Source organism: Adiantum capillus-veneris, chromosome 25 (assembly GCF_014529385.1).
Source record: "Adiantum capillus-veneris isolate H3 chromosome 25, ASM1452938v2, whole genome shotgun sequence".
Classification (NCBI taxonomy): domain Eukaryota; kingdom Viridiplantae; phylum Streptophyta; class Polypodiopsida; order Polypodiales; family Pteridaceae; genus Adiantum; species Adiantum capillus-veneris.
In genome coordinates this window covers 27,303,147-27,323,545 of record NC_140955.1, presented here as the reverse complement: position 1 = coordinate 27,323,545, position 20,399 = coordinate 27,303,147, and the positions used below count along the sequence as shown (strand labels likewise).

The 20,399-nt window shown below is 43.2% G+C and overlaps 1 long non-coding RNA gene across 5 annotated transcripts; it reads left to right on the top strand.

Moving 5' to 3' along the window:
* The first annotated feature begins 4,830 nt into the window (after positions 1 to 4,830).
* On the top strand, positions 4,831 to 20,396 carry LOC147424613 (uncharacterized). 5 transcript variants are annotated; one of them, XR_015186354.1, is made up of 5 exons: positions 4,831 to 5,176; positions 5,288 to 8,030; positions 8,216 to 8,250; positions 16,137 to 16,263; positions 20,135 to 20,396. It is a non-coding gene; the product is annotated as an uncharacterized LOC147424613 (long non-coding RNA). The 5 variants fall into 5 exon arrangements; XR_015186355.1 differs by lacking the exons at positions 5,288 to 8,030; positions 8,216 to 8,250 and having other exon boundaries at positions 4,888 to 5,176; XR_015186352.1 differs by lacking the exons at positions 4,831 to 5,176; positions 16,137 to 16,263 and having other exon boundaries at positions 7,407 to 8,030.
* The last annotated feature ends 3 nt before the right edge of the window (positions 20,397 to 20,399 follow it).

Genomic DNA, 20,399 nt, shown 5'->3' with positions numbered 1-20,399 from the left:
TCATTAAAGACCTCCAAAGGTTAGTGTTAAAAGTCCTTAGACCTTAGACTAGCTAGGATTGTGCTTGAGGTGGGAACCCGGCCCAAGTTTGAGGTGCTTATCGTGCTTGCTGACTAAGGTGCTTGAGGTGCTTGTCATGCTTGATGGGTAGGGTGCTTGAGGTGCTTGTCGTGCTTGCTGACTAAGGTGCTTGAGGTGCTTGTCATGCTTAATGAGTAAGGCGCTTGAGAAGCTTCCCATGAATGGGAGGGTAAGGTGCTTGAAGGGCTTGAGTAAAAAACAAAACGCTACAAAGGAGGGAAAAGCCCAAAGTTAGGGGAATCTTTAACCTCCAACTCACCCATAGGGCACCCCCTTTCTCAAGGGGCACATGGACACATGTCAAGCTCTCCCTATGCTTAGTCACATGGTGTGCTTGAATCTTATTGGTTCTTCTAGTTCAATTCAACAAATATCTAGATATTTTCAAGCTCTCTCTTTCAAAGGGATAAGGAGGACACTTGTCCAAAGACTACCCATGTCGCTTGAAATGCATTGTGCATCTGAGTGACTAGGCTTAGAGGGGTCCAATGAGCTTCAAGCTTGAGCTACAAGAGGGGTCGACCAAAGCAAGCAAGGGGTGTGCTTGGGGGTATACACCCTCTCACATACTCATTTTTGACACATTCTCACTTGGTGAAAGTGCAACATCTCCTTCTCCAAGCTTGTTGAGAAGTTGAGAGCCTACGCCAACACTCTTGGCTATGGAATGTAAATCCAACCAAGAGCCATGCTTCAATGCTTAAGCTTGCCATCTTCTCCCTCTTCATTACTATGCTATTATGTATGCTAGCAAGAAGAGTGATGATACGTGAGTAACTATTTATTTCTCCTATGAATGTTTCTTCTTCCTCTTCCCTACCCTCATTCCCCACCAGCTCTCTCCACCTTTGAAGGTGTTTGAGGCCTTGGGACTGAGGTTGGGGATGGTTAGCACTTTTTACAAAGTCTATGTTATGTTCGTGATGCATGAAACTTACCATCTTCATTGCATCACTTACGTCACAAGGAGCACAAAGATTGTATTGTACCGAGTCTCTCTTTATGGGAGAATTTATAATACAAAAGCCTATTGGAGGGGGAACCGGCTCCACATAAATCCGGTCCTCAACTGTTGTCAAGTTCTCTTATTCTCTCTCTTGCAAAAGTATTGTTCATGCCAAATTAATTAAGTATAACGGTTATGTTGCCACTGCTAATTAAGTTTATTATATATGTTCTCAAAGTAGTCTCACAAAAATGCTCTCTTTAATTCTCCTGATTCGCTATTCTCAAAGTTCATAGGCCATTTCCATTACATTGGTATCAGAGCTATTGGTTTCTCTTTTCTTGCTTAAGAAGAGAGGTCCTTAAGTTGTCCATGAAAGGTTGGGCCTGTTTATTGCAACAGGGTAAGTGGGACATGGATCTATTATCTTGGTTGAGAAGGACTTAGTTCGAGGTACACCATTGGGAACTATAGTCTTAAAAGCGGAGTCTCTCGGGGCTTTTAACCATTATTGAGCTACTAGCAAGCTCAACGGGAACTATAATCAACTAAGCAATGTTAGAGCCTTTCCACTACTCTTTGCAATCACTAGTGTCTAAATCACGGATGTGGCTGTTTTAGAACCGATTTTCAAATGTAAAGAAGAGTAGCAACTGAGGTTTTTGAGGGTACCAAAGCAGAAAGTAATTTTATACATAAGCTCAACAGTGTCTAAACCACAGGTGTGGTTTCTTGAGGATTGATTTTCAAAGGTAAGAAGAGTAGCAACTAAGGTTTTTGAGGTTACCAAAGCACAAAGTAATTTTATACATAAGTTTAATTAGTTTGGCCGACAATAATTAAGACAATAGAATGAATATTGACAACTTATGAAGGTGCTAATGATGAAGCCCCCATGTTTGTCAATTATGTTGTTACTAGGTTGCAACAAGCTCTGGGCAACCCTGCTTTGCAAGCCAAAGTTACTCAACAACTTCGTGCTTATGGGATTTCCCTTCCTCTTTAAGAGGAGAGAGAGCTTAGGAGGCCTCTTTATGACAACCCCAAAAAAAGACTCTCTCCCATACGAGAGGAGGAATCCAAGCAACGAGAAAGTAATAAATCCCTAAGTTCCTCTAAAGATGTGGCTCCATGAAGACGACGGTCTAGATGATCGCCAAGTCCTCCCTAGAGGAAACGGTCAACCCACAGTCCTTCTTCTTGTCACTTCGTGGTCAGTCCAAAAGGGAAGAGAGGAAACAAAGGAAGAAAACAACAAGAAAGAGGTCACCCTCTTCTTCACCTTCCTCCTCTTCCAAATGAAATCAATAGCTATTCTCCTAGAGAATACAAGAGGGGAGGACATCGCAAATCTTACCCTGCATGGCGAAGGTCCCAAAAGCTCAAGAAGTTCTAAGAGGGAGGAAAGAGTACCTCTTTTCTTACTTATGATGGCACCTTTGGTTCCACCTACAAAGTATTGGCCTTCATCTAGCAATTTGATGCGGCCTTTGGAGACGAGGGCTTCACAGAGTCCTCCAAGCTACGTCATGTAGCTATGCACTTCCAAATATCTGCTCGTCAATGGTGGGGTAGCCTTTGTGGCAATGGTGAAGCCCGAAAGACATGGAAAACTCAACGAGTTTCCATCATGAAGCAATTCATTTTGCAAGTGATGCAAATAACAAAGTTCTTACCGAATGGCGAAGTTTGAAGCTGCTTTCCGACGAGTCTATCCACAAATATGTTGACAACTTTTGGGATTTTAACCTAAATAAATGGCCGAGTATGTCAACTCCAACGGCTTTGTTCTATCACGGAAGTAATCCACCACACTATGGTGGCTTCGCGCATCAATTTCCAACAAGGGGCTAAGAGGAATGCCAAGCCCATGGAAAACAAAGATCGAAATGAAGCAAAGGGGAAGAACAATGCTCAAAATTATTCCCACAGAAACTCTATCAACAACAATAAATCTAAGGAGAAAGGAGTCTACAAAGACAAGAATCGACTTTCTCCCGAGGAGCTAGAGTGTTATCGCAAAGATAACCAGTGTTTCAAGTGTAGGGAGCAAGGATAGGCCTATCGTGCTTGCCCCCAAAGAAATATGCGCAGCTCCAAAAGAGGATGCTCATTGCCAAGGATTTCTCCTTTCCTATGCTTGGGGAAAGATGCAAGAGCATGATGCCTTTATTTTGTTCGACCCTGGTTCAACTCACAACTTCATATCCACGGAGTTGACCACCAAGCTAGGCATACAAGCCCACGAGATGGGAGATGCATTGAAAGCCGATGGAGCTATCAAGGGGCAAGACGTCTCTCAGTTGGCAAAGGGGTGGCACTGCAATCACCTGCCTATGCTTGATGGGCGAGAGAGAGAGAGAGAGAGAGAGAGAGAGAGAGAGAGAGAGAGAGAGAGAGAGAGATGTGGGGAGGGGACATCGTCTTCCCTTCCCCTTCTACTTTTTTTGCAAAAGAGACTCAGAGAGACTCAAATTGACTGTAAAAAACCTTCAACCCTTCAAATGTCAGTTGTTTCTCTCCATTGGATTTCTAGTGGAATCTTTGTAGCAGATCAAAGATTTTCTCATTTTTTATGAAATGGGGGTACCTACTGGTGCTAGTCTAAGTAAAATCCTTAAATTTAATTAGAGATTTCATTTGTTGGAAGGATCTTAAAAAAATTTTCTTGCGATAATGGCTATGGAAACAGACGCAGTCGATGTTGGTAGCTCAAGTAGATCCAAGGACAGAAGCTACCCATGACAATGTTGGGAAAGGCATTGTAGTGGGTGGCAGCCTTGGCAAAGGTGTCGTAGTGGAGGTTGGGCACTAATGACAAGGGTTTGGACCTACTGGTAGTTGCATATGAGTGGAAGGTGCATGCAAATGTGATGGCTTGATTGAAAAACAGAAAGCGATGGCAAGAGGCTCTCAAGGTAGGTAGCCCTTGTAAGAGATCTCAAGAGAAAAATAAAGATGAGAGCTTGGTAGCCCATCAAGCACCTAAAAGAGTGAGACTTTTGCCGTGTTTGACAATAGCGTTGACTACAACAGAAAAAAGAGAAAGTCTCTTCAACCTAAGCACTACAATTAGTGCATTCCATGATATAAAATTCCAAACCATAGAAAAATCAGCCATGCAAGCCACAATCCTTTTTGAGGTGCAATGGCATATTTTTCTCTCATGTTCTCAAGCTACATTTGGCCCTTATCCAATAGATATCAGTGACTATGCGCATGGAGTGCATTAAACAAAAGTGATTCTACTTAAAGCGATGCCCTTGAATGACATCTATTCAAAGCAATCCATATCTTCTTTAAGAGATCTTTCTCGAACATATCCATGCGTGATTGCATTTCAATAGAATCCGTTTGGGACTGTCCTCACCTCACACTCTCGGGAGCTTCTTTGCTTTGTACCTCTTGAGCATATTCTACAAAAAAACACGATCCAAGAGATGTCATTTTGGATAGGGAGCTCATCAACTTCTTGTTCTTTTAATAGTGAAGCACACTTGTCGCCCAAAGTGTTTCCAAATGAGACCCCTCACTAATGACCACATTACGATTTGTTTTTGCTTATGCCAACTTTTTGGATAATCCCAAAACAACACTTTGAATCCGGTAAATACAAATGGAGTGCTCTATGTAAAGAATCCTTGAGTGCATGTAATCCCCACACACACACACACACACACACACACACACCCACCCACACATACACTCAAGCTAAATTTCACTAAGGCTATGGTCATGCGAGGCTTAGTTATTAGTTCTTTGAATTGATAACTAAGCCTCATTCTTGGTCACACTCAAAGAAGAGCATCAAATGAATAACTATGAGGTAAGCTAGGGCTGAGCTTGAGGCGCGGGACCTACCCGTTGTAACTATGCCTAGCGTGACCACAGCCTGAGATTTTTGAAAATCTTTCCCCTAGGGCGAAATTTTTTACATTCTCAAAAGCTGCAGCAAAGCGTATACTCAGTCTCGTCCATTAATTTGTGGTAGCCAGAAGCAGGAATGTCGCGGGGTTCGATTGCTCTGCAGAAGTCAATCGCAGCGCTGTCCTGTCGAACATCAGCTCTTAAGGGTGGCAGCTCGTCTTCACCTTCCTCCTCTCTGATGCTGGCTTCTCTCATCCGACCAGCGTCTTCCAGGATCTCGCGGTGAGCACTCTTGCCTCTTAGGGTAGAGAGAGAGAGAGAGAGAGAGAGAGAGAGAGAGAGAGAGAAAAGAAGGCTTGCTGTGCTCACATTGTGGGCTCACAATCTTCCCAGATACCGTCCACTTTGACGCCTATTTGGATCGAGCTGCTGCATACACTTTGCAGCTAGTGGGATGCTTCAACAGGCTTGTCCAAGGCAGTAGAGATACTCTTTTCTCAGGAGATCCTCAATTCTTTTCAATCTGGACCATGGATCCAAAGCACATGGCACTACGACCTCCTCAGTGCTTCATTTTGCATTCTTCATATATGGCACCTTGATGTACACACAGCACTCTCTCTGTACTCCTCATCTCGTACACCCTCTTGATGGGTCTTTGAGCATCCCCAACGACCTCTTTGCCCACAGAATATAGCCGCTTTGTGCTTGAGAGAGAGAGAGAGAGAGAGAGAGAGAGAGAGAGAGAGAGAGAGAGAGAGAGATGTTTGACTTGGAATCTAAAGGTGGAAACTTAATTCAGAATTATTCTTCATAGCAAAAAAAATGGTGCAATTTTTCATTCCATGACCATTTGCGAAAGTTCTCAAATTCGCCGCCATTTGACAAGGTAGAATCAGGATGGAGTCAAGAAGCTTGGTTTTGTGTATACAACCTTTGTAAGTGTTGTGTGGAGGATAAGCTAGGATCAAAACGTATGTACGAATCCGTTTTGTACGACCGTACTGTACGATCCGTACGGTACATATTGATCCGTACAAAGCACTTTTTAAAATTTTTCTTTTTGGAAGATAAGCATGGCTGAGATGGTCGACCAAACTAGTTCTCATTTGAGCTTTAGTATGCATGTTCAATCATCAATGTCGTTTAATTACACAGTTTGTGGTTGTCTTGTAAAACATGTCTTTATATGTCTCTAAAAGTTGTTGCCCTCTCTTTTTTTTATAAGAAATGTCCTAGAAAGTTTGGTAAATTGAGTTTTTTTTTTTCACAAGAGTACGTATTTTTACGTACATAAAAACTTTTCTTGTATGGAATAACGTACAATACGCACATATACACCATGTACAGTACGTTTGGTATCACCTTGGTGGAGGACTACAATGTAAAAAATATTTAATGAAATACTTGAATGCTTTGTTGATTGTCTCAACGGAAGGTATAAAGATAGACGCGGCCTAGTTCAGACCGTTCGTGATTGGCCCAATTTGAAGAATGTTGATGAAGTTCAAAGCTTTTTGAGTTTGTGCTCATACTATTGGCGGTTCATTAAAAAATTTGCAGAGATAGCTTCTCCCTTATCTGTACTGACGCAGAATTCTTTTTACTTGGGGACCGTCAGAGTTTGCAGACTTGCAAAAGCCCTTTGAAATTTACTGTGATGCATATGGTCGCAGTTTGGAAGCAGTTTTGAGTAAGAAGACCAAGGAGTTTTAGGAAGGGGGTTAGGCCGTAAGGTTTGAAACATTTTCAGGCTACCACGACACTCGTCGAGCCCTTGAGTTTGTACTACAGTTTGACATCGCCTTCTCTGGAGGTAGGTTCACAAAACCCTCCTAAAGCACCTGCAAAACCTAAGCTCACTCCTGATGAAAAAGCTTCACAAGGAATTATAGGAGGATACATCACGGCTGAAGAACAAGTGATTTATGCTAAAGAAGGTAGATGTTTTCAATGTCATGTCAAGGGTGACATTAAGAAGGCCTGTCCTAAGACAGTCCCACCTAAAGAACCAAAGGCACCCACAACTACCACAAACTCTGTCACAACACAACCTGTCTCTTCTTATGACGATGACACACACATTGATGAATGTCTCTTGAAGTGTTATGGTCATGTAAAAGGACAACGTTTCATCATATTGTTTGATCCAGGCAGTATGCATGATGTGATTAGTCCCCCTCTTGTTGAGAGAGCCCGCCTAGAGGTTAGTCAGAAATCTCCTCTTGAGGTTTCTGGCTTTGCTCCTGGTATGGACTCTGTCATCACGAAGGAGTGCCTTGATGTGATGTTTACCGTTCAACAAGCTTCTTTTCGTAGGAAATTTTTGGTTTCTCCTCTCTTAGGATGTGATATGATTTTAGGCATTAAATGGTTTCGTGAACTTGATGCTCACATTAAATTTGGTGCTAACACGATCACTTTACATTCCGATACTGATTCCCCCCTTAGCACGAATGGTGAGGAGGGCTTGCATTCTTTGCCTCTCATCTCGCATGTACAGGTAAAGCATGAATTACGACGAGGAGCACAAGCGGCATTCATTTATGCTGCTCCAGTTTCCTAGAGCATTCAAGCTCGAGGTAAGTATTCGGAGTTGTTTACGAAATTTAAAAATCTCTTTTTGCAGGATGATCTTCCACCTCGTCTCCCACCGGAGCGGCCGGAGGACCATCGCATCGAGCTTATGGAGGGAGCGCAGCCGGTCAGTAAGGCTCGCTATCGTTTGAACAAGTCACATGAGGAAGAGTTAGAACTCCAACTCACGGAGTTGGTGGCTAGAGGATTCATACGTCCTAGTGTAAGTCCTTTTGCTGCTCTTATTTTGTTCGTTCGCAAGAAGGATGGTTCGTCTCGTTTGTGTGTTGATTACAGGGCATTAAACAAGATGACCGTCAAGAACAAGTTTCTGATGCCTCGCATTGAGTATATCTTGGATAGGCTCAATGGGGCAAAGGTTTTCAGCAAGGTCGATCTCAAAAGTGGATACCATTAGGTACGGGTATTCAAAGGCGACATTTTCAAGACCGCCTTTTGCATCGAGCGAGGGCAATGGGAGTATATTGTTATGCCTTTTGGATTGACAGGAGCCGTGGGTACGTTCAATCGTCTCATGGAAGGTCGTTTCGGCGATATGGTAGGTGTATGTGTGTTCATCTTTTTAGATGATATTCTCATTTTTTCTGCATCGTGGGAGCAACATGAATTAGATGTTGAAAAGGGTACTAACTCGTTTGGATGAGTGTCAGTTGTACATTGCAGCTAAGAAGTCTGAATTTTTTCTTAATGAAGTCACTTATTTGGGTTATATCATTTCTGCAGAAGGCGTCGAGCTAGACCCCGCGAAGGTGGAACAGGTTCGTAATTGGGATTTGCCCAAAACTGTATATGATGTGTGTTCTTTTCTTGGTTTATGTCAAGCATAGAGTTCGCACATAGAGAATTTTGCACGCATTGCTGCACCTATGACTGATGTGTTGAAAGGGGTAAAGACTCGCTGTCAGCGCGTAGACTTGCTCGAGGCAGCCATTGAGGCTTTCGCAGCTCTCAAGGTTACGGTGATAAAAGCACCGTGTCTTATTCTTGCCTCTTGGGATGATCTCTTTGAGGTATGGACGGATGCGAGCAATGTCGCTATAGGCACTGTGCTCCAGCAGCATGGTCGCCCAGTAGCTTTCCTTAGCCGAAAGCTCAATAGTGCGGAAAAGAATTATTCAGTTTATGATAAAGAACTTTTGTCTGTCATTCACTCTCTTAAGCATTGGAAGCATTTTTTGTATGGTAGAGAGTTTACAATGCGCACAGATCATCAAGCCCTCAAGTGGCTACAGTCTATGCCTAGTGCACATTGGAGTGATCGCCAAGCGCGGTGGTCACAATTTTTTGAGCAATGTGGCGGTTTGATTGAGTATGTGCTTGGAAAAGCTAACCCTGTTGCATATGCGTTGAGTCGCAAAGGACAGATTTTGGCTCTTGAGTCAAGAACCACATTTTCTATACAAGGTGAGTCTTTTGACAGCATGAAGAATCTGCATAAAGAATCAGTATGCAGATTCGGAGTTTGGTAAGTATTGGTTGCAGGCTCTTGCTTCCCAAGGGCCCAGCAACCATCTCATTCGTGATGGATTGTTATTTTTTCGTCAGCGTCTATGTGTGTTGCCCTCTCTCAGGCCAACCATGTTGCATGATGCACATGACTCTCTCATGGGTAGGCACAGAGGTATGAACACCACATTGGAAAAGATTGAACGATTTTTCTATTGGCCTAAAATGCGAAAAGGTGTGTTTAGTTATGTCACACATTGCACTATATGTCAAAAAGTAAAAGCTCCTCGGGGTAAGCAGCAAGGCCTCTTGCTTTCGATGCCTATTCCCGAGGGACCTTTTCAGGATATGTCTATGGATTTTGTGACTAACTTACCACCAAGTCAGCATTCAAGGAACACTCAATGTTTAACTATTGTTGATCGTTTCAGCAAATTTTGCATGTTGATTCCTTGTAAGGCCACGGTTACTGCACAAGATATTGCACGATTGTTCATAAAGCATTAGTACCCCTTTTGTGGTTTGCCAAAGTCCATTGTTTCAGATAGGGATGCTAAGTTTACGTCCAACTTTTGGCGTGCACTCTTTGAAAATTTTGGCATAAAGTTGGATTTTCATCCGCTTTTCATCCACAGTCAGATGGTCAAACGGAAATTTATAATCAGTTGGCTTTTGATGTGTTGAAGTCTTATGTTCATGATCAGCAGTCTCAATGGGAGCTCTATCTCCCATTGGTTCATGCTATTCTCAATGATTCCTTCTCTTCTGCTATTGGTCGAACTCCGTATGAGACAACTTTTGGCCGCCGATTCCAGTCATTGTTGACTCGATCGGTCAGTCAAATGCCTGATGCCAATGTTGAGAGTCAGTCATTGGATGAGATTTCTGAGAGTGTGAAGCTTTGGCTAAGCAAGGCTCATGAATCTTATTCTCGACAGGCTAACAAGCATCGTCAGGAGGTCTCGATCAAGGAAGGAGATTGGGTGTATCTATGAAATATGAAACAGCGTCTTAAGCAAGTTGGAAAGAAATGTCCTAAGTTATCTTTTCGTATGTATGGTCTCTTTCCAGTCATCAAAAAGATTAATGAGGTTTCAATGAAATTGAAGTTGCCTAACTCATGGTCAATGCACAACGTTTTCCATGTTTCTTGGTTGAAAGCGTTTCAGGGAACACTTCCAAAGGAGGTTTCGGAAGAAGAAGAACCGGAGATCTTCGATGAAGCAGAAGTCATGGAACCAGAGCAAGTCTTGTTGCATCGGTTTCGCCATGGTTTGAAGAAACAAGTACGACATTATTTCTTGAGGTTCAAAGATCGAGGAACCCATGAAGCGGTGTGGGTAGACGAAGAGTTCTTCAAGGATTATCCAGAGTTGTTGGCAGACTACAAAGAAGCCATGCAGCTCGGTACCAATACCTCACTTTAAAAAGGAGGGGATGTCACGTGACACATCCCAACCCTATGTGTCCGTGGACAAGCTACACCATAGCAGGGTTTCCGTCAAGTCCGGTCAAGTTAGATTAGAAGTGATTTGGCACTTTTGTGAGTCTATTCGTAGACCGTGCATGCCCAGTCACTCAGTGTAGATGCATATCCTCTGGTTGCACACTGCATAAGCATAAGCATTTCCATCAGAGTCAGTTTGGGGATTGTTCAGATGACTTTATCCCATTTTCCCCTATTTTTAACATTTTTCACTTATTTATTAAGTGACTTTTGTTGGGTACTCAGCAGGGAAAATTGGGTAAGTTAATATATAAGCAAACCCAAGTTAGCACAAATTGGCAAATGAGCAAAGACACAGCAGGCTTCCCCAAGCAACAGGTGTCCCACCCTTTCTCAGCAAGACCCTCTCCAATCCCTTGGCGAGGCCACTCCCTTCCCTCAGCATTTTCCTCATCGCCATCGTGACCCCTTCCCTTGGCGTTTCCAGGACCAGCCATCGCCATCCCTTAAACCTCTCAGGCCTTGCGTTTTCTCCTTCCACTGGCAGCAACACCCAGAAACCACTAACGCTAGCATTACCTTTGCATCAATAGCGTTTTCAAGCACCAAAAACGCAGCAAGGGTTCAACATTCAGCCTGCAGGAAATTCAGCGTTTTATCCTCAGCGATTCAGCCATTGAAACGCAGCAGATACTGAGTGTTTTCAGCCACCATCAGTTCCTTCAAAAACGTAGCATAGATGATGCTCAGTTTTGCGAAGGATCCGAAATTGGCAAAATATATGAGAGAGACTTCTTTTCAGGAAGTGCATGCACAGTGGCAGAAAATCACTACACTACTCCCGAAACCCGCTCTCAAGAAACCTTCTGATCACAAACAATATTCAGAGAAGGAACTAGAAGAGTTGATGCACGGATTGCTCAGCTTTTTGACGCACAAAAGAAAGTCAAAAAGCACGGCAAAAAGCAGAAGAAAGGCACTGACTTCCCGGGTTATTTGGGTCGTCAGTCGACATTTGACAAAGCAAAGAAACAGAAGAAGCGTGTTTACTTTGAAGGAGTACCTAGTTCTTCTTCTTCTTCTTCTTCTTCTTCTTCTGACAGTTCTTCTAGCTCTTCAGATTCGAGCGAAGAAGACAGAAAAGGCAAAAAGCGAAGCAAGAAACGACGCTCTGGAAAGGGCAAGAAAAGGCAAAGAAGTCTAAATCTCGCCCAGTGCTTGACAGTTCTACAGAGGACTCGTCTAAAGACAGTTCAGACTCCGATGACGGAAACTTTTATGCGAACAAGAAGAATTTTTATAAAGCCAACCAGTATGACTTTCTGGAAGATAAAAGCAAGAAAGTCCGAGAGTTTAAGGAGGGTGGACAGTCGATTAAATTTGACACTTTTTCAAGATACGCAGATGCTTCGAAGGCTTTGTCTTTTATACAGCAGTTTGACATCGCTGGCGCAAGAGGACACTACTCAGAGCACTCCAAGATTTGGAGAGCTGCCTCTTACTCTAAGGGGAATGCTCCAACTTGGTGGTCTACGCTTCTTTTAAACAAGACTGCGCCAGTTAAATGGCTGAAATTTAAGAAGCTTTTTATTTCTTCTTGGTTGACGCAAGAGTATGAACGCGATATACGAGCTGCTTGGAACCATCTTTGGATGACCAAGAGAGATACAATAAATGCTTACTGTGAGAGATTCTGGAGCTCTTTTCTACCCGCCTCTTCATTCAAGAAGATCTCGTTCAGAGAACAGATTGAGCGGTTCACCTTGGGTCTACCTACAGAGATCCGAGATCACTGCTTGGAGCAGAAGTCAGCTTCTATTTAGGAGTTGATGAGTCATGCGAAGCGGGGCTTTGCCATTCATGCTGACAGTGTGACCTACCCCACCGATGAGGCCATGACACAACGAGCCGAACAGACTTTTGGGAATGAAAGTAGAAAGAGAAAAAGCAACCTAGAGAAGAAGGATGCACGACCCAAGCTTACTCCTCAGGAGCGAGCTCGCTTCATCAAGGAGGGGAAGTGCTTTGGATGTGGGGACCATGGACATATCTCCGCGAAGTGCCCTAAAAAGGCACAGAAAGAACACAATGATAAGGACGATGACGGGCCTGAGAGTTCGAGAGCAGCTGAGGAACATGGACGAAAAGGCAAGATGAAAACAGGACTGGTTCCAGATTGTGTGGATATCGATCCCAACACCATGGATGAGAGTACAGAACTTTGCCGAGCTTGGGGCAAAGTAAAAGATCAAGAGGCCCTGATCTTCTTTGATGGAGGAGCCAAGGTCAACTCCATTTCATTGGAATTGGCGGCACGGCTCGAGATCACTCCCGATTGGATGGGACCACTTGCGGAGGCAGTTCTAGCGGCACCCAGCAGGGACGTAGCCATTACACCTGTCATTGGTAAACTTCGGTTGCATTGTCAAGGGTATTTGGGGCATGAGGACTTTTTCATAATCCTTTTGGAGGGTTGTGATGTTCTCTTAGGGATTCCCTGGTATCACAAGAACAACGCCGTGGTCGATTATCGGGCGAGGAAAGCAACATTGACTACAGAGAAGGGCAAAACAATTGTACTTGATATGAAATTGAAGGGCGAGTCTATCCCTATTGTATCGGCTTCGGCCATTTCTAAATTAATGAAATCCAGTCTGTTTGTTTACTCGATCTTTATGAAAGAATTGAGCGATAATGATAGGACAAATATGTCTAAACTTGATAAAGAACACCAAGATTTTCTCCACTCTCACGCCGATTGCTTCTCAGAAGGTCTACTAGGCGAGTTACCACCTGCTCGTCCTGAAGATCATACCATTGATCTGATACCTCGAAGCACACTAGCCGAGCACAGAATGTAGAGATTATGAACCAAGTGAAAGACCTCTTGGAAAAGAGTCTTGTCCAGCCTAGTACTTCATCGTATTGCTCTCCAGTGTTGTTGGTTTTGAAGAAAGACTGATCTTGGAGAATGTGCATCGATTATAGAGCTCTCAACAAAATCACCATCAAGAACAGATTTCCGATTCCTAGGATCCATCATATACTTGACAGGTTACAGGGATCCTCGTGCTTTAGCAAGATTGATTTGAAGAGTGGATATCATTAGATCAGGATCGCGTCGGGAGACGTCTACAAGACAGCTTTTCGGACGACTTTGGGTTATTTGGGTTTTTGGTGACGCCTTTTGGCGTAACCAATGCTCCTGCGATTTTTAACCAGATGATGGACAAGATTTTTCGAGAGTACAAGCTATTTGTTGACACTTTCTTTGACGACATCATTGTTTTCTCCAAGAATGAGGCAGAACACAGAGATCATCTGCTTCAGGTCTTTCAGGCATTACGAGATCACACGTTAGTGATTAATGCAAAGAAAAGTGAATTTTTCCTACCAAAGATACACTTTTTGGGACACGTTGTCTCAGCAACAGGAGTGCAAATGGATCCGGCCAAGATAGAGACTATCTGTGATTGGCCCGATTTGAAGAATGTCCATGAAGTTAGAAGCTTCTTGCGACCGTGTTCGTACTACAGGCGGTTCATTCGAAAGTTTGTAGAGGTTCCTTCCCCTTTGTATATCTTGACACAGAAAGGAGTCTCTTTCTCGTGGGGATCCACGGAGGTGATTGCCTTTCAGACATTGAAAGAGAAATTGACTACGAGACCAGTTTTGACTTTGTTGGACTTGCAGAAGTCATTGGAAGTATATTGTGATGCTTGTGGTCGTAGTCTGGGTGCGGTCTTAATGCAAGAAGGCCATGTCATTGCCTACGAGAGCCAATTGTTCTCAAGGCCGGAGATGACAACACAGATTTATGAGAAAGAGCTTTTGGCGGTTTTCCATGCTCTTTCTCAGTGGCGGCATTACCTACTCGGAGCGGATTTTACTGTCTTTACGGACCATCAAGTTTGCGCTACTTCTTGTCATAGAAGCAGCTTTCGGAAAAGCAGGTGCGGTGGGTGAACATTTTGTCACAATTTCACTTCCAGATTATCTATGTGCAGGGACAGAAGAATGTGGTGGCAGATGCTTTGTCTCGGAGACCGTTGGTTCTCGCTATTTCCGCGATACATCATAGGAGCTTCGAAAATATGGTCGACCAGTATACCACAGATACAGATTTTGCAGATGTTTTCACACGGATACGAAATGGGGAGACAGTAGCAGGATACTCCATTCGGGAAGGCTACTTGATGAGAAAAACCATGTTGTGCGTTACATAGCCCTTGAGGGAAAAGGTTACGACTGAATGCCACTGTCCACCTTTTACGGGTCACCGCGGCATTGCTACCACCATGAAAGAGGTAGAGAGATCCTTCTTTTGGCCGAGACTCAAAAAGGATGTAGAAGAGTTTGTGCGCAGTTGCTTAGTATGCTAGAAGGTCAAGTTTGACAGGCATAAGGCACAGAGATTGTTACAGCCTTACTTGTACCCACCCGCCCTTGGGAAAGTATTGCAATGGATTTCATTTTTGATCTCCCGAGAACACAAAGTGGTCACGATGGTATCTGGACTGTTATTGACAGATTTAGCAAGCAGGCTCATTTCATTCCAGTGAAGAAAACTGTCAAGCTGAGCACTTAGCGAGACTGTTTGTGGCCCAGATCCTCAGATTACATGGCATGCCAGAGACGATTGTCTCCGACAGAGACCCCAAATTTACAAGTTTGTTTTGGAAGGCAATTTAGGAGAACATTGGCACGCGGTTTCAGTTCTCTTCATCGTTCCACCCACAGATTGATGGGCATTCCGAGATTGCAAATTCAGTGGTTCTAGATTTATTGAAGTCTTATATCTCAGATTAGAAGACTCAATGGGAAAAGTACCTACCTTTGGTGGAATTTGCCTACAATAACACGATAGACTCTTCGACGGGGAAGGCGCCATTTGAGATTGTTGAAGGTGTTGCGAAGGTTCCACCCTTCCTAAGCACGAAAGATGAGATTTTTGAAGCGGATGAATATACGCGAGACTTAGATACGGCTTTTGCCAAGGTTCACGAGATTTTTAGAAGTCTCAAGAACGACAGAAAAAGGCAGCGGATCCCCATCGTCGCGACTTGAAATTGAAGGAGGATGATTGGGTGCTCCTATGTTTTGAGAAGGCACGCCTGAGAAAGAAAAAGGGAAAGGAGAGGCTTTTTTCAAAGCTTAGTATGCAATACTACGGACCTTTCCAGATCATTGAAAAGATTATTGATGTCTCCTTCCGATTGAAAGTGCCAGATACTTGGAGGATTCACAATGCATTTCGTGTGAGTCTCTTGAAACCTTTGAAAGGTGATGTGCCTGATGATGGGGAGCCTGATGAGCAACCCGAAGTGGAAGAGAACGAGGAGATCCTTGTTCCTGAACAGATTTTGGTACATAGGATACGAAGAATAAAGGTAAAGTCCGAAGGCGGTTCTTGGTTAAGTTCAATAACTATCTTGCATTGGATGCGAAGTGGATGGAGGAGGAGGACCTAGTAGATACTCCTCAGATTTTGAAACTTTACCTTAATGCTTTTAGTCTACTCCAAATGGAACCCAGAATTCAGCTTGGCCGGATATCTGGTGCAGTGGGATGCACAATAGGGGAGTCACTCCGCTCCTTTGTCAACAGATGCCTTGATTTAGATACTAGAGTCAATGATGTCTCTTTTGAGCTTCAGGGATACTGAAAGCTGACAGTATTTTGCTGTATGACTTTATGAAATGGAATTCCAGATTATGATACTGATTTGTTCTTGACTTCTTTTAAGTGCAGGAACTGATAGAGGAAATGACTGCAGCATTTTCGTCTGATTGATCTCGATTAGACATGGTTGCAATAGGTGTTAGTCAATCGGACATCGATGAGGTCATATCTGTTGTCCAAGCTATGCATGATAAAGGTGATAATCTTATTCTTCCTGTTTGGACAAGCAGCGAAGTTGAGATCGCATATTGTCAAGTTTGGTTCTTTGCTCTTCGTAGGTTTGTAGTAGTATTCATTTTTCGATTTTCGTATTTAGCTTACCTGAGGACTTAAGAATGTGTTCTGTTAGAAGTTGTTGCATGAAGTTTGATTTCTAGGATTAAGTTTTTAAGATGTCTTATTCTTTTCTGCTTAAAGTTGAGTACTTGTTTTAAGCCAAGTAAGTTGCGTCAACTTATTTTACACATGCCTTTTCTAAAAACATTTTTAAGTTAATAATGTATTGTTTTATTTAGTTTTGTTTCGTAGCAAACAAAGTGATTTAGTTAGTTTGTTTGTTTGTTTTTGTTTTTCTTTTCTTTTCTCGTGTCCCTTGCTTTTATAGTTCTATGAGTGCTTTATTTCCTCTTATAATTCGTGAGTTTAGACTTTTCTGAGCTTATGAAGGTATATATATCGATGAGGTCCCGATTGGATCTAGATGCGATTGCTAGCTACATTGCCGATAAATCATGGTCTAAGATCCGAATGAATGTTGAATGTCATGTGATGTCCTGTGATGTCTAGTGATGTCCTGTGATGTCGTGTGATGTGACTGTCGATTGATACATGTGCTAGATGTGTGTTCCTAGTACGTAGGTACTAACAGTCAGTGTCTGCTAAGACGGTTTATGGCTTCTGTCTGTTTTGGAGGCGTAATCGTGGGCGATTACAATGCTTTCAAGAGGGGAGTATGTCACAAAGTGATGATGTGGCTATCGAGAGCAGAAACCCTAAAACCTGCTAAAACCTGTAAACCCTAATTTTTGCCAAAAACCCTAATCTGCAAAAACCCTAATTTCTCAAAACCCTAACCTTAACTGTTGATTGAAACCCTAAATGTGGTTGAAACACTAATTCGGACGGCAAGAATGCCACCTGGCAGCAGTATGGAAATTGCGGATTTTACGGTGGATATTATTTCTTCCACGCAAATTGTGTGAGAGGGAGCAAGAGAGAGAGATTTTTGCTTTATTTTAATGAAAAGTCCCAAGAGGGCTTGTGAGAGAAACACTTTGCTCTTCACTGGAAGCTTTTGGGGCTCTGCTTTTGGGCATCCTTGCAAACTTTAAATAAGTGGTTTAGGGTTTACTCTGCAGAGCATCTGGACACAGAGTGTGAGAGTGAAACCCTAACCGCTCTCTTGCACTTATTGATTAATACATAAAGAAATACCGAAAGGGACGGTAGTCTTTGGGACCAATATCTCTAGGCACGGAACTCCGCCGGGCTAGTGCAAATCTATTGTGATCTGTGAATTTTTTTGAAGTGGTTATTTGGTGCTGTCATGATTGATTCTTGACTTGGAGTGTCCAAGTCTGTTACAGTCAACCCAAGTCAAGAAATTAGGCACGACACACAAGAGAATCACTTAGAATACTTCACAACTCTAAAATCACAGTTTATTGGTCGACATGGCCCATCGTAGTTTCGTGTAACAAACTTGGACACCCCAAGCCAAGATTCTATTGCGACACAACAGAGATTCACTTTAAAATAGTGCACAAAAGACGACACGGCCTAGTAAAGTTCTGTGCTGTGCTCAAGGTTCCTTACGGAAGGGAGAGCCTTCCATTCCTTTAATGAGAGAGTACAAGTGGTCACAAACAAAGTGGATAAACACTGTGAATGAAGGTGCTGAGACTGAGAGATAGAGAGAGAAGAATACGGCACCAGAATGTTGTTGAACCTCCTCCGAAGGCCCCACTCTCTATGGCGAGAGCGGTCTACTATTGATTGCACAAATCTCTACAATTCTTGGACTTGCCGATGTCGACAACGATGAGACGGGCTGAAATCTGAAAATGCTAAGGGCTGAAATCTGCAAATCTTTATCTGCTGAATTTTGACTCTATGTCGGTGATGATGTTGATGGCGACGATGCGATGACGACGCGCTGGAAATGCAGATGCTGAAATCTGCGTTTTCCGGGCTGAAACTGTGAATGACACTGGATCGCACCGTGCGGCAAGGATCTGCTGCGGGAAGGTGAGATCTGCGAGGTTCGGGGGTTCTAGTGCGGGTACTGACTGTTGGAAACTGAAAACGCTAATGCTAACTGAGGTCTTGTCGCAAAGATCTACAAAAACGTTGATGGTCTCAGGTTGATGCAAAAACGCCAGGGCTGAAAACTGCTATCTGCTGTGGAATCTGCTAACGCTAGGGAATTTGTTGTCTTCTGTTGTCGCCGAGGCTGATCTGCTATGCAAAAACACTAGGCCTCTGTGGGGGTCTTGCTGAGAAGGTGCCCGTTGAACCGGATTTCCTGTTGCCTCTTCTGCCAGAAAGCGCGAGGTTTGCTTATATACTTACTTGCTAAACTTGCCCTACCTAGTTCCCAACAAAAGTAATTAAAAAATATAAGTGAAAAATGTCAAAATTGGGAAAATAGGTCTATGGAGTGTAAAAATGCTCCTGATGGGTTCTGATGAAATCTGATGATCATGCTGTGTGCAACCAGAGGATATGCATCTAATCTAAGTGCCTGGACATACACGGTCTGCGAACAGACTCACAAAAGTGCAAGAACACTTCCTAATCTAACTGAATTGAACCCATGTCATGAAGTAGCTTGTCCACGTACACATAGGGTTAGATGTGCACGTGACATATTAATCTTTGAGCAAAGTACAACTCCCGAAGGGTCCTCTGCTCTCAGACTACGCGTCCAGATGCTTTGAAGAGTGAGGCCCTTAGGGCTCTTTTATTCTTACAAGGGATGCCCAAAAGCAGAGTCCCAAAATCAATTAAACTCAAAAGCAAAGGTTCCAAAAGCAACTAGTCCTTAAAAATTGGCAAAAAGCAACCAGCGCAAATTACGGAATTCCGTACAACCTTGCCACGTCAGTAGCCAACGTGAAACTCAGAAATCCGTACAATACTGCCACGTCAGCTGTCAGCGCAAAATCAGGGATTTCCGTACAGACAGTCACGTCATCACTTTGCTGTGTGTGTCCGGGTTGTATTGCCACGTCATCAATTTGTGACATTCCGTGTCGAGAGAGATTGGCCCCAAAGACTGGCGCGCCGTTCGGTATTTCTTTTATATCAATGCTTGAGCAAAGTATAACTCCCGAGGGGTCCTTTGCTCTCAGACTTTGCGTCCAGATGCCCTGAAGAGTGAGGGCCCTTGGGCCTTGGGTCCTTTTATTCTTACAAGGGATGCCAAATTCACTTAGCAAAGCCCCAAAAGCTTAAAAACTCAAAAGCAAACTGTCCCAAAAGCAATTGGGCAAAAAGCTGGTCCAAAAAGCAAGTTGCGCAAGTTACGGAAATCCGTAATGCTGCCACGTCATCATTGTCCGCTTCTGCCACGTCAGCAGGCTGTCGCACAGGCTGCCACGTCATTGCTGTGTCCAGGCAGTACCGCCACGTCATCTCTTAAGAGACTACTGTGACATTTCAAGCCGAGTACAAGGCATCCATAGAGAAGATGTAAAGTGTAACACAGACTTACAAGCCTCAGTTTCTAGCTGGAAACCAAGCTGAGAAATGTAAGCATATGCTGTCTATTGTGGACACCAATTCACATATAGGCGATGTCCACAAAAGCTTTTTTTTTTTCTTCTTTTTGTTTCTGTTCTTACCCTTTGTCTTTCAGCATTCCAAAGCACGAGTTAAGAGGTGTATCCTTGTCTATTTCTTGCATTGAACTCTTGAGTGCATGTCTTGTTTGTTTTCTATTACCTGTATCTTTCTTTACTGGATCTTGAATTATCGAGCTTTTATTTGGAATAGCAGTAATATGAATTTGCTGAACTCGTATTGCTCGTCTTGAAGCACTAATTGAAGTCTATTGGTGCATGCAGTTTGCGAGGTGCTATCGTATCACTTCAAGCGTTGCATGCAGCAAGAGCACAAGCTCTGTTTGTTTCAAGGCTTAGCTTTGGATCACAGGAGCTTGTAGTTCTCATTCAAGGTCAGCCTCTTTGTGCGTTGACAGTTCTCTGATGAGATTACAAGGGCTCGCAGTTATGTTTTGCAATATGTTTAACAAATTAAGACAGTATTAATGTTTACTCTTTGAGAAATACAAATCATACAATTGGATCGGCTTTTGCGAAGCTTAAATTT